Here is a 12096-nt window from a genome sequence, read left to right as displayed (position 1 = left end):
CTCTCCCCCCTACCTACACATTGAGAAAAAGAAAAAAGAAAGCCTGTAAAGCATATATGCATCTTTGTTGTTGTTCAGTCACTTTCAGTCATGTCTGACTCTTTATGACTCCATTTGGGGTTTTCTTGGCAAAGATGCTATTTCCTTCTCCAGTTCATTTTACATATGAGGACATTGAGGCAAACAGGGTTAGGTGACTTGCCCAGGGTCACACAGCTAGTAAGTGTCTGAGACCAGATTTGAACCCAGGAAGATGAGTCTTCCTGACACCAAACCCAGCACTTTGTCCAGTGAACAACTGGGGCAGCTAACTGCCCCTAACAAAATGAATTCTTAAATTGGCCATATCCAAAAATGTATATATTGTTTGACATATAGTTAGTCCATCCTTTCTCTGTCAGGAGGTAAACAGCTTTCTTCATCATGAGTCCTCTGAAACTGTAGTTGTTAAGTGCCCTACTCGGAATTAAATCTTTCAAAGTTGTTTGTTTTTACAATGTTATTATTGTAAAGATCATTCTCCTCTCACTTTTCTCTGCACCAGCTCATACAAGGCTTCCCAGGTTTTTCTGACATCATTCCTTTGGTCATTCCTTGTGGAATGGTCAACAGACCATCATTGACCAATGCCGAAGACATTGACCTACAGGTCAGGTTGAAGTTAATCCCTCTCTAGCCAAACTTTCAATACAATTTGGAACTATGTTCCAAAATTTTCTAAACTGTTCCTCTTCTTTGATCCATTGCCCCCAAAGAGTTCAAAGAAAAACAAAAAGACCCATGGGTTCAAGAATATTTATAGTACCTCTTTTTTGTCACAGCAAAGAACTGAAAACTGAGGTAGTACCTATCATTGAGGAATGGTTGAATATTGTATCACGTATGATATGATCAGTGAAAAGCACTGATTTCTTCATGATTTGTTCCCATTCAAGAACTTCTCCACTTCTTTGCCAGTCATCTTCCCAAACTAGAGAAACCTCCACCCTGAGACTTCCTGCTCTCCTAATTAATGACTGTCTAGCCTAGACAACAACTTCTTGAGGGGCTTCACTCCTGGATTGACTCATTCTCTAGACTTCTTTGATTCCACTATCTTACCCTCTCTTGGGTACCCTTCCCCCTACCTGACTCCTTCCAGCTCATTATATGATCTTCCCCCATTTGAATGTAAGCTCCTTGAGGGTATGAACTGTCTTGATTGCTTGTATTTGGGGTGTACAGGTGTTCAGGGAAGACTAGGACCTCTAGTGTGAGGGCTGCTCATCTACCTTTGGTATCCAGCTGGTTACCCAACTCTCCCCTGTGGCTCCAAGAAGTTATAGCATTCAAAGCAGCCACACATCAGTAAACCATTTTGGCAGACAGGCTAAACCAGGTTAAGGGTAACTGGCAAGCCTCAAACCTGTCAGTGAGTTATGGGGGCGTGCACTCCAAGCATGTGAAGATGTCTCTCAACAGAATGGGTAGATGAGACATTGAGGTCTTTTCTGGAGTTGAACTGCCAAGCATTCAAACTCTCCTGTAGAAAGTGCAACTCTGGTGGACTAGACATATTGTTTGAATGCCCAACATACATTTACCCAAAAGACTATTTTACAGAGAACTCACACAAGGCAAGTGCTCACACGGAGGTCAGAAGAAGTGCTAGAAGGACACTTTCGAGGGTTGCTATGAAGAACTTTGAAATCAATTGTGAGGCATGGAAGACACAGGCATAGAACCCCACAGCATGGTGTTCTGATATCCAAGGAGGTGCTGTGTTCTATGAGCAAAGCGGAATTGCAATAGCTCAAAAGAAACATGAGATATACAAATTTAGAGCCATCTCCACTCCAAATGTTCCTGTGGACTATTTGTGCCTCACCTGTGATAGAGCCTTCTGAATGCATATTGGTCTAATCAGCCACAGTCAGACACACTATACCTTGATTCCAACATAGTGATATCATTTTGTCCCCTTAGCATATGAAGGATAACCACCACCACCCATCTATATCCCCTGCACTTGGTACAGTGCCCAGAACATAATAAGTGCTTGCTAAATGCCCTATTTATCTGTCTATCCACCTATCCATCTGTCTATCTAACTACCTATTGTCTGCTGGTTTTAAGGTTCTCAATAATCTGGGCATGTTCTACCAATACAATCCAACATATTTATTAAGTTCTGGCTGTAGGCAGAACAGAGCATCTAGGTGGTACAGTGGATAGAGTGCCAAGCCTGAAGTCAGGACAATGAGTCTTCCTGAGTTTGAATCTGGCCTCAGACACTTCCTAGCTGTGTGACCCTGGACAAGTCACTTAACCCTGTTTGCCTCAGTTTCCTCATCTATAAAATGAGCTGGAGAAGGAAATGGCAAACCACACCAATGTCTTTGCCAAGAAAACCCCAAATGGGGTCATGAAGAGTCAGACACAACTGAAAAGACTGAACAACAACAAAAGTAGGCAGAGAGTAGGCACAGAGGCTGTGCTGGGTGCTGGGAGAGATACAAAGCTGAAGCTTAGCTATTTTCATCCAACCTGCTCCTCTTGAGGAACAGAGAAGGGCAGACCTAGCTAATCTATAAATAGGTGTAATCAAAGAGGCTATATACATAGCAACACGAAAGATGTAATGCTGTTTAAGCACATAGGAGGGATGTGTACTAGTGGGACCCGAGAAAGGCAATAATGTGACCAGAATCAAGAAGCGTACATTCTAGTCAGAGGTTATTTCATCAATACCAATACCTACAGCATATAATATTACATGGTAAATATGTTAGAGAGTTACCTCAAAAAAGTGTAAAGTATAAAAAAGTGTAAAAAAAAGTGAGTCCCTAAAGGCAAGACCCCTTGCTTCTTTCCCCAGTGTTAGTGAAACTGTTTAAGTAATCAGTTATGCAACTCTCAGCCTGAGCCCCCATCAGTACAACTATTTTATTATTATTAGTGAAGAGACACCAATCCAAAGTAAAAAAAAGTATTTCATTAGGGCATAAAAACAATGTAAATAATGAGAGAAATTAAATAGAATCATCCTTTGCCCTATATACACAAATATATACAACTCCCTTATAGGCTCTAGAGGTATTATAATCAAATCCTAATCCAACTCCCACTATTCTCTCCAACATAGTTAGAGGATACAGTAACCTAAGAACCCATTTCGCCAAGGATAAAACCTTAGGGTCCCAGGGCTTTTGCCTCATCATTCAACAGGAATCATTCAAGTTAGGCTAGATATCTCAGCAAGATTCTGCTGGGACTCCTGGGTTCAGTAATACCATTGTAATATCACTCCATGGGGCCCCTTCTTCCATCCTCCTGCTCCAACCACAACCAGCAACTCATTCTCCATCTCTTTTTGTGCCTGGCACAGCTCCAACAGCTTCACTTTTTTCCCCCTCTTTCTCCTGTATCTCTTCCCTGTGGAGGAGGAGAACCTCCTTCCTATGAGCAGCTATAATATTTGTAATTTGCGTTATACTTCAGAACTTTTTTCATAGGAAGTGGTACAAAAGAGCAATAGCTTTGGAATAATAATGAAAATAAGTCCCAGCTCTACCACTGTCCCCCATGAATGTGTAATGGAAGGAAGACTGGCTCAGAAGTCAAAGACACTAGTTTCAAATCCCTTCTTTGATGCTCACTACTTTCATGATCTTGGGCTAATCACAACCTTTCCATGCCTCGGTTTACTCATCTCTAAGATGACAAGTTTTAACAAAATGGCCTGGAAAGTCCTTTCCAGCTGTAGATCTGTGATCCTATTATATTAAGAAACAGTTCTCTTATTTGTAAAAATGAAGATAATATTTATATTACCTACCTCACACAATTGTGGGAAAGGAAAGTACTTGATGAATTGTAAAGCTCTGAGATGTTACCTACAGTGGATACTGATAAGTATGTGATTTATTACATCTTCTTACAAATGCCTACCTCCTTACTATTCAATTAACCACTCAGGATAGGTAGCTTGAGGGTATGTTCCTCCTTGAGAGAGGGAGGAATACAGGAAATAAAGGGAGTGTTAGAAAAGGCCCCCAAGCCCTTGTTTGAGAGTCTTTGTTGCCAAAAGAGGTTTGACTGCACCCAATGCTACAGGGACATGCTCCTGCCAGCAGCTGCCAATTGGTCTCCAGGCTCATTTAAGAAGAATTAGAGAATTCTCTCTTACCTGGTATTGAAGAAAGAAATGATGGTAGAAACCAGCTCCTTTGGGGTGTGAAGGAAGAAGTGTGAAATGAGATCTAAGGATGGAGGAGGTACTGAAGAAAGTCATCCAAACGAAAAGAAGAGAGGGAGGAATGAATGCATTCTGCTGGTGTTAAGAAACATACTCAGTGTAGGAATAAATAATATTCATTGGAAATCCAGGAAGGTTTTCATTACATTGTACATTTATTCTTTCTGAACAGAGTATAGGAGAGTACAAGGACTCAGACAAATGCCAGTCTTTTTATTGACTCCCAATTCAAATCTCCCACCTGGCTCTTCATTGGCCAGATGCAACCCCCTGACTGCCTACATCATGCCCTCCTCAAAACGGCTTGTTAAGCATGCCTGCAAGCCTCTAACCTTTCACCTGATCAGAAGCCTGGTTTCTGCTAGATCACAGCTCTGATTAGAACCAGTCACTTGACTTACAATCTGCTATCACTATCCTGTAGAAACAAAACTCCTCCAACCATTTCTCACACTGGGAACCCCATGAGTTTCATGTCAGAGTATGAAATGTGATTGAGTTTCTAAAGGGCAGCAGGAGAAAGAGGAATGTCCTGGAGGACCAAGTCCGCACACTTGAGGGCAAGAGAATGAATATTTATGAAAGTTCAGGTCCAGGAAGCTTGGGGACAATAAGTATGCTGTGTTCTGGATCCTCATGCCCTCCTGTGTAGCAAATTCCAGTGCCTTCCCTCTGCTGATTATTTCCAATTTATCCTTTCTATAGCTTGCCTGTACACAGTTGTTGGCATGTTATCTTCCCTGTTAGATTGGAAGCTCTCTGAAAGCAAGGACTATTTTCTGCCTTTCTTTAAATTTCCAGGGCTTAGTACAATGCCTGATATATGGTTGGTGCTTAATAGTGGGAGAAAAACTGGTTAGATTTAATATGGGAATGGCAAATTTCTAAACTGCCTGTATTCTCCACAAATGAAGAGAATTTTCCTAAGAGGGTATAAGGAGATCTATAATGTACTTCTTGTATCCATTCCCTTCCCTCAATTCACCTGGCTACCACAAGCCCTTGTCACCTGTCACCTGGACTATTGGGATAGCCATCTAAATGGACTCCTTCCTCAGGTTTCTCCTCATGCCAACCAAAGTGATTTTCCCAAAGTTCAGAAATGACTATAATCACTACCCTGCACAATAAATTCCTGTGGCTTCTTATTGCCTCTAGAACCAAATATAAACTTCTCTGTTTGACATTTAAAACCCTGCATAATCTAGCTCCAACCTGCCCCTCCAGGATTGTTACATATACAGTTATCCCTTCCACATCATGAGTATTAGGGGCCCAACATCCCCAGGATCTGGAAAATCTACATAAAATTTCTTGGCCCTCCCTTCACACAAGAGAAGAAGTCCGAATTTTTTCTTTTTTCTTTCATGGGATTTTACAGGGTTGACTATTTGGTCATAGGCTCTATGTAGGTCAGTGTTAAGTAAAAATACCATATGAAGAAGAAATTTTCCTTTCTCATCTGCTGACCTACACATGTCATCTACAGCTTCCACAAAACTCCAAAAAATATTTCCCATTTAATTTCTTAAGCCGACATATCAAAACCACAATGGGGAAAGTCGTAATGAGGAAGGGGTGACTGTACTCTGTAGTGCAGCCAAACCAGCCTTCTTGCTGTTTCTCACAGGAGACTCCATATCCCACGTCTGTGCCTTTTCACTTATGTCTTGAATGTCTAAAATGTACTCCCCTCTTCACCTTTGCCTCTCGGAATCCCATTTCTTTCAAGACTCAGCTCAAGCGCCATCTTCTCCGTGAAACCTTTCTTTATTGCCCCCAGCTGCTAGGAACTTCTTACTGCACCCCTCCACCACCACCCCCAATTGCTTTGTATACATTTGCTTTTTATGTCTGTGTTGTTTTCCCTAATGGAATGGAAGCTCTTTGGTCACAGGTACTGTTCCACTTGCGAGCACTTAGGTAATATAGAGGAGAGAGTGCCAGGCCTGAAGTCAGGAAGACATGAGTTCAAATCCAACCTCAGACACATGACTTTGGGCAAGTCACTTAACCCTTTTTCCCTCAGTTTCCTCATCTGTAAAATGAGCTAGAGAAGAAAATGGCAAACCACTCCAGTATCTTTGCCTCAAACCCCCCAAATGGGGTCACGAAAACTCAGACACGGCTAAAAAAAAGACTCAACAACAACTGTTTCCCTTCATTCAGTCTTTGTATCTCCAGGACTCAGGATACTGCCTGGCACTATTAATAAATATTTGTTTAGTAACTGATAGCAACATGACTGCAAGAAAGGGGTCCCTAACTCCATTGAGCGGTATCTAAGAAAGCAGGTAGTATAGCCAGCCATCTATCTCTGGGAACTGATCTCTAAGCATCTCTTGAAAACCTGAAGCCCTGCCTATTGACCCCTTGGACAAAGATAAAACGGGCCATTCAAGGATAGAGGGACCTTGGTTCTTACTGCAGACAAAAAAGGGAAAATTAGTTGCTAGATGGACTATTCTTTAAGACACATGGGACTTTCCCTCTGTGACATTAGAGTCTAAAGGAGACAAGCCAGAAATACATGAATCACTTTCTTCCTCTGGTGGGATGGAGGATAAGAGAGAGTTCTGGACTTCTGAGTAACAGTCAAGTCTAATTTTGTTTCTGAGTAAGTCAACAAGGCCTAGTGGAGGAAAGAGGTGATAAAAACTTAATTCTACCCCACCCCCAATGACTTTGCACCTGCTCAAGCCATGGGTTCTACAAAGTTTTACTTGGCAACATACTGAGGGCTTCCCAAACATCACTGTACAATCTGGAAAAAAAATTGTAGAGCTGGTGGCCGCAGTGAGGACTGGAACGGACTGTTACTGAGTGGGAGGGATCAGGGCAAGGTCTCAGCTATCCCCAGTTTGACAAACAGAGATTTAACAGGGTCTTTTTCTCAATTACTAGCCTTTGGCCTGAAGGAGATTTTTCCAGATCCTGTCCCGACAGTGATTTGGTGAGGTACCAAGACACTGTGTCTAAATGGGAGATACCACTTTTTATGAACAGAAAGGAAAAAATCAGACCTGCAATTTACTCCTAGCCCTATTATAACCTAATGAATTATCTACATCAAGACATTTACTCAAAGTCATCTGGTAGAATGGACACCTGGATTAGAACAGGAAGACCTAAGATCCAGGCCTGGCTAATTATTGACCGTGTGATCTAGGGCAAATCACAAACTCAGAGGATCAGTTTCCTCATCTGCGAAATATAGACAATGCTAACTTCCTGGATCCTTTCCTGGTGAAATGAGACAGTACATATTTTGTTGGTTTGTTTGTTTGACCCAAGAGAGGTAGGAAAAATAAATCAAGGATTCAGAAACTCAAAGTTCTCCACTAAGATTCTTTAAAGTTAGAATTGACCAAGAGTGGAATACACCAGTGCTTCTTAAACCATGGGTTGGGATCCCATATGGGCTCACATAACTGAATTTGAGGGTCACAAAAAATTTGGCAACAGTAAAAGGTTTCTCAACATGCAACGACCAAAAATTAATTTAAAATCAAACGCATAATGAATTCAAGGTGTTTCTGACAGCCTTTGCCCATATTGCATTATGCAACTTCACTGCAACCTTGCTTCTGAACACATAACGTGCACACTTTGCACTGTGCATGCCATCACGCCAATGCCAACGCCAATGCCAACAAATGCTAACAGAAACACCTTGGCTCAGATTCGAGACTATTGTATGTTATGAATTGCAGTGTTTTTACTGTACATATTCAAAATCAATAACTGAATGTTGATTTGGAATTAGGACAAAATTTCCAACAATTTGTGAAATGACCCTAAACATACTTCATATTTATACTACATATTTATGCGAAGCGGCTTTTTCAACATTGATGATTGTAAAATCCAAATATTGATCAACTCTGAAAAATATTAAAGATGCTGCGTGTCCTGCAGTAGCAAATATTCTGCCAAAACTTTATTCTTTATGTAGAAATAAACAGGCACATCCATCTCATTAATATGCAAATGAAAGCTAAAATAAGCTTTCATCTTTAGTAAATGATAAAATTATATTATACCAAAGAATTATTTTAAAATTAATTTCTTTATGATTTATTATCAACAAATGTTTGATTTGTGTACCTATTTTATATACCCATTTGTCCGGGGTCATGTAAAAATTTCTCAGCCAAAAAGGGGTCGCAAGTAGAAAAAATTTAAGAAGCCCTGATATACACTCTCTCAGAAAGGAGACAGTTCCTATCTGTGTTAGAGTGGTCTTACATGCAATTGCAAAAACCTAGAAGTAATCCAAACATCTAACAAAAGGGGAATGGTTAAACTGTAGATTCATAACATTGAAAATACTAATAAAATTAAGACAAGTATCAAAAATAGAGAAAATCAGGAAAGACCTGTATGCAATAATACAAAGCAAATTTAAAAAAAGAAGGAAAGAAACAGCAGCTATAATCAAATAAGAGGGGGAAAGTGAATGAGAATGAATGGACAAAGAATTCTGATGGGGATGGAGGAGAATCAACTGAATACTAAAGATATTTTATACATTGAAATGAATTTGAGTGGAAAGAGTGACTAAGCAAGGTTGATTGATTTTTTAATGTATAAAGTTTAGGTGGCACAGGGGATAGAGCACTGGACCTGAGGTAAGGAAGATTCATCTTCATGAGTTCAAATCTAGCCTCAGACATTTACTAGCTGTGGGACCCAGGGCAAGTCGCTTAACCCTGTTTGCCTCAGTTTCCTCATCTGTAAAATGAGCTGGAGAAGGAAATGGCAAACCACTCCAGTACCTTTGCCAAGAAAACTCTAAATGGGGTCAAGAAGAGTAAGATACTATTGAACAACAAAGAATTAAGTTTTTAATGAAAGTCAACTTTTTAAAAAGCAGTGAGTTCCCCTTCGTGGGAGCTCTTCAAGCAGAGAATAGATGACCATGTTAAAATAACAGCCAGCATTTACGAAGCGCTTTAAGATCTGCAAAACGTTTAACATTTATTATCTCATTGGATCTTACAACAACCTTAGAGGAAGGTTTTATTATCTCCATTTTCAGATGAGGAAATTGAGACAAGGAGAGAGATCAAATGGCTTGCCCCAGGTCATACATTAAGCGTCTGAGTTAGGGTTTGACCTTGCATCTTCCTGACTCCAGCCTCAGTGTTCTATCTGGTTTTACAGTTAAGGTAGCTTGGTGACACCTCTGGGACCAGGAAGTTCTGAGTTCAAATTCAGCCTCAGATAGTTACTACTTGTATGACCCTGAGCAAATCACTTGACCTCAGAGATCTACCTCAGTTTTCTCAACTATGAAATGGGGATAATAACAGCACGTACCTCACAGAGTTGTCAGGATCAAAAGAAATGATATTTGGAAAATGCTTAGCACAGTGCCTGGAACAGTACCTATTCGCTGCAGTGTCTAGTTGTCTCTAAGTAGTCAGAGATTCTACAGGGGGTAGTTCTTAGCCAGAAATAGGTGGAACTGAATAATCTTTGAAATCTCTTCTAACTTTCAGAAAATGCTTTGCAAACTGCAAAGAGCCATTGACAGCCTTGGTCTCAATTTCCTTGGCTATAAAAGAAAGATGATAACTCCTACTCACCTCAAAAAGTTGTTGTGAGAACATGACTAATGTGGAAATATGTTTAATATGATTGTACATGCATAGCCTATATCAGATTGCTTGCTGTCTTGGGGAAGGGAAGAGTGGAAGGGAGAAAATTTTAGAACTCAAAATCTTATAAAAGTGAATGTTGCAAAGTAAAAATAAATTGAATTTTTTAAAAAGTTGTTGTGAGGATCAAATGAAATAAATAATGGATAGAAAAGTAATTTGTATGTCACATCTGGGGTTCTCTCAAACACACGGGCCCCTGGAGGTTGGGGAAGCCAATCTAAGGCTTACTCAGATCTGCAGCTGATGCCTGCATCTGAATCCCCATGGAAGCACAGACTCGCCCTTCTGGGGACCTGCTGGCCCACACCCCCAGTTATGCAGGAGCCATCATCGCTTAGACACAGCACACTAGATGTGAAACCCGAAGTTCAAGCCCTGGCTCTCGCTGCCTTTGTGACCTCATCTTGCCACACCAAATCCAAGAGGAAAGACTGGCACATGCAGAAAACTCCCTCTTCATCCTTCCAGCACACTAGAGACTCACCCACACTTGTTCGTCTCTCATGGTTAATCCAAATGACTCCAGAAGCAGCCAACAGGGCTTTGTGCCCAGCCCACCTCCAACCTCCACGGTAATTACCTTCCCTAGCTACCTTAAGAAAATATGGCCAGAAGGATGGTATCGTTATCCCCCAAGTAGCCAAACCTGCTACCTTTTCCTCCTTGGTCTTCTAGGTTCTTCTGGTTACTATCTGACGGGATAAATTGTATGCCTACCACAATTACTACCTGGGCATATTAGGCAGTGCCAAGGAGAGAATGCTGGACCTGGAGTCAGGAAGACCTAAGTTCAAATCTGACCTCAGAAACTTATTAGCCGTGTAATCATGGGCAAGTCACTTAACATCTACCTGACTCAGTTTACTCGTCTGTGAAATGAGGATGGCAGTAATAGCACCTACTTACACGCATTGTTAGAAAGATCAAATGAAATAATATTTGTAAAGTACTTTGTAAACCTTAAATACCATAGAAATATTTTTATTATTATCACTATCTCTTCCCTTCAGTTAAAAAAGCTTAACATAACTTATTTTTACTTCACAGAATTCTTTTAATAATTCATGAACTAATAGTTGAAAATATTTATAATTGCGTGGGAGAAATGTGCTAGCAAAGTTGATCCAGAAAGTCTTCCCATAGGAGGCAGGATTTTAGCTGGGACTTTAATTAGGACCTAGGGAAACCAGGAGGCAGAGATGAGGAAGGAGAGCATTCAAAGTAAGTGGAACAAACCAGAAAATACCCACTTGGTAGGTGGAGTGTTTTCTTTGAGGAACAGCAAGGAGGTCCATGTCGCCGGGGGAATGTAAGGTATAAGGGGACTGGAAATGTAGGGGGAGGAGAGCAGGCAATGAGGAGCTTTGAACGCCAAACTATCCTGGAGGTGACATGGAATCACTGGAGTGAACTGAGTATGACTGACCTCAGCCAGTGGCTGTTATCTTAGGCTAGTGATTTCACTGCAGGACAGATTTCCGGGTTCCAAAATGCCCTCCACTGATACAAATTTGTAACTCATCAGAAACAGAAGAGAGTTGTCTTACTTACATGAAGTTAAATGAAGGTGCCTGCAAGTCTCACACAGCTTGCCTGTGTCAGAAACGGAAAATAAAGCTCAGTGGTCCTAACTCCAAGACCAGCCCTCTGTCCTGTGTCTTCATGTTACCTCTCCTTTCAAAACATGATACCTAACATGACACCTCTGCTTGCAAATCACCATACCTAACACGATACCTCTCCTTCCAAATCATGATACCTAACACAACGCCTCTCCTTCCAAATTGTGATACGTAACACGATGCCTGACGCCTCTCCTTCCAAATTGTGTTACCTAACACTACTCTCCTTCCAAATCGTGATAACTAACATGATACCTCTCCTTCCAAATCGTGATAACTAACACTATACCTCTCCTTCCAAATCACTATAGATTTAAAGTTGTAAGGCACCTTAGAAGTCATCAACTCCAATCGCCTCGTTTTACAGATGAGGCCACAGCTGACTTACCCAGGGTTATACAACTAGCAAGTGTCTAAGGAGGATTCGAACTCGGGTCTCTCCTGATGCTAAGTCCAGCACTATCCACTGGGCTACCTAACTGCCAGGGCCTGCAAATGTTTCCACTCCACCTATAGAATTTGCATTGGCCGCATTCCCACTTACCAGAACCATCCACTGTCCCTCCGTATC

The sequence above is a fragment of the Trichosurus vulpecula genome, chromosome 4 (assembly GCF_011100635.1).
Source record: "Trichosurus vulpecula isolate mTriVul1 chromosome 4, mTriVul1.pri, whole genome shotgun sequence".
NCBI lineage: Eukaryota > Metazoa > Chordata > Mammalia > Diprotodontia > Phalangeridae > Trichosurus > Trichosurus vulpecula.
This window is presented reverse-complemented; position numbering follows the sequence as displayed.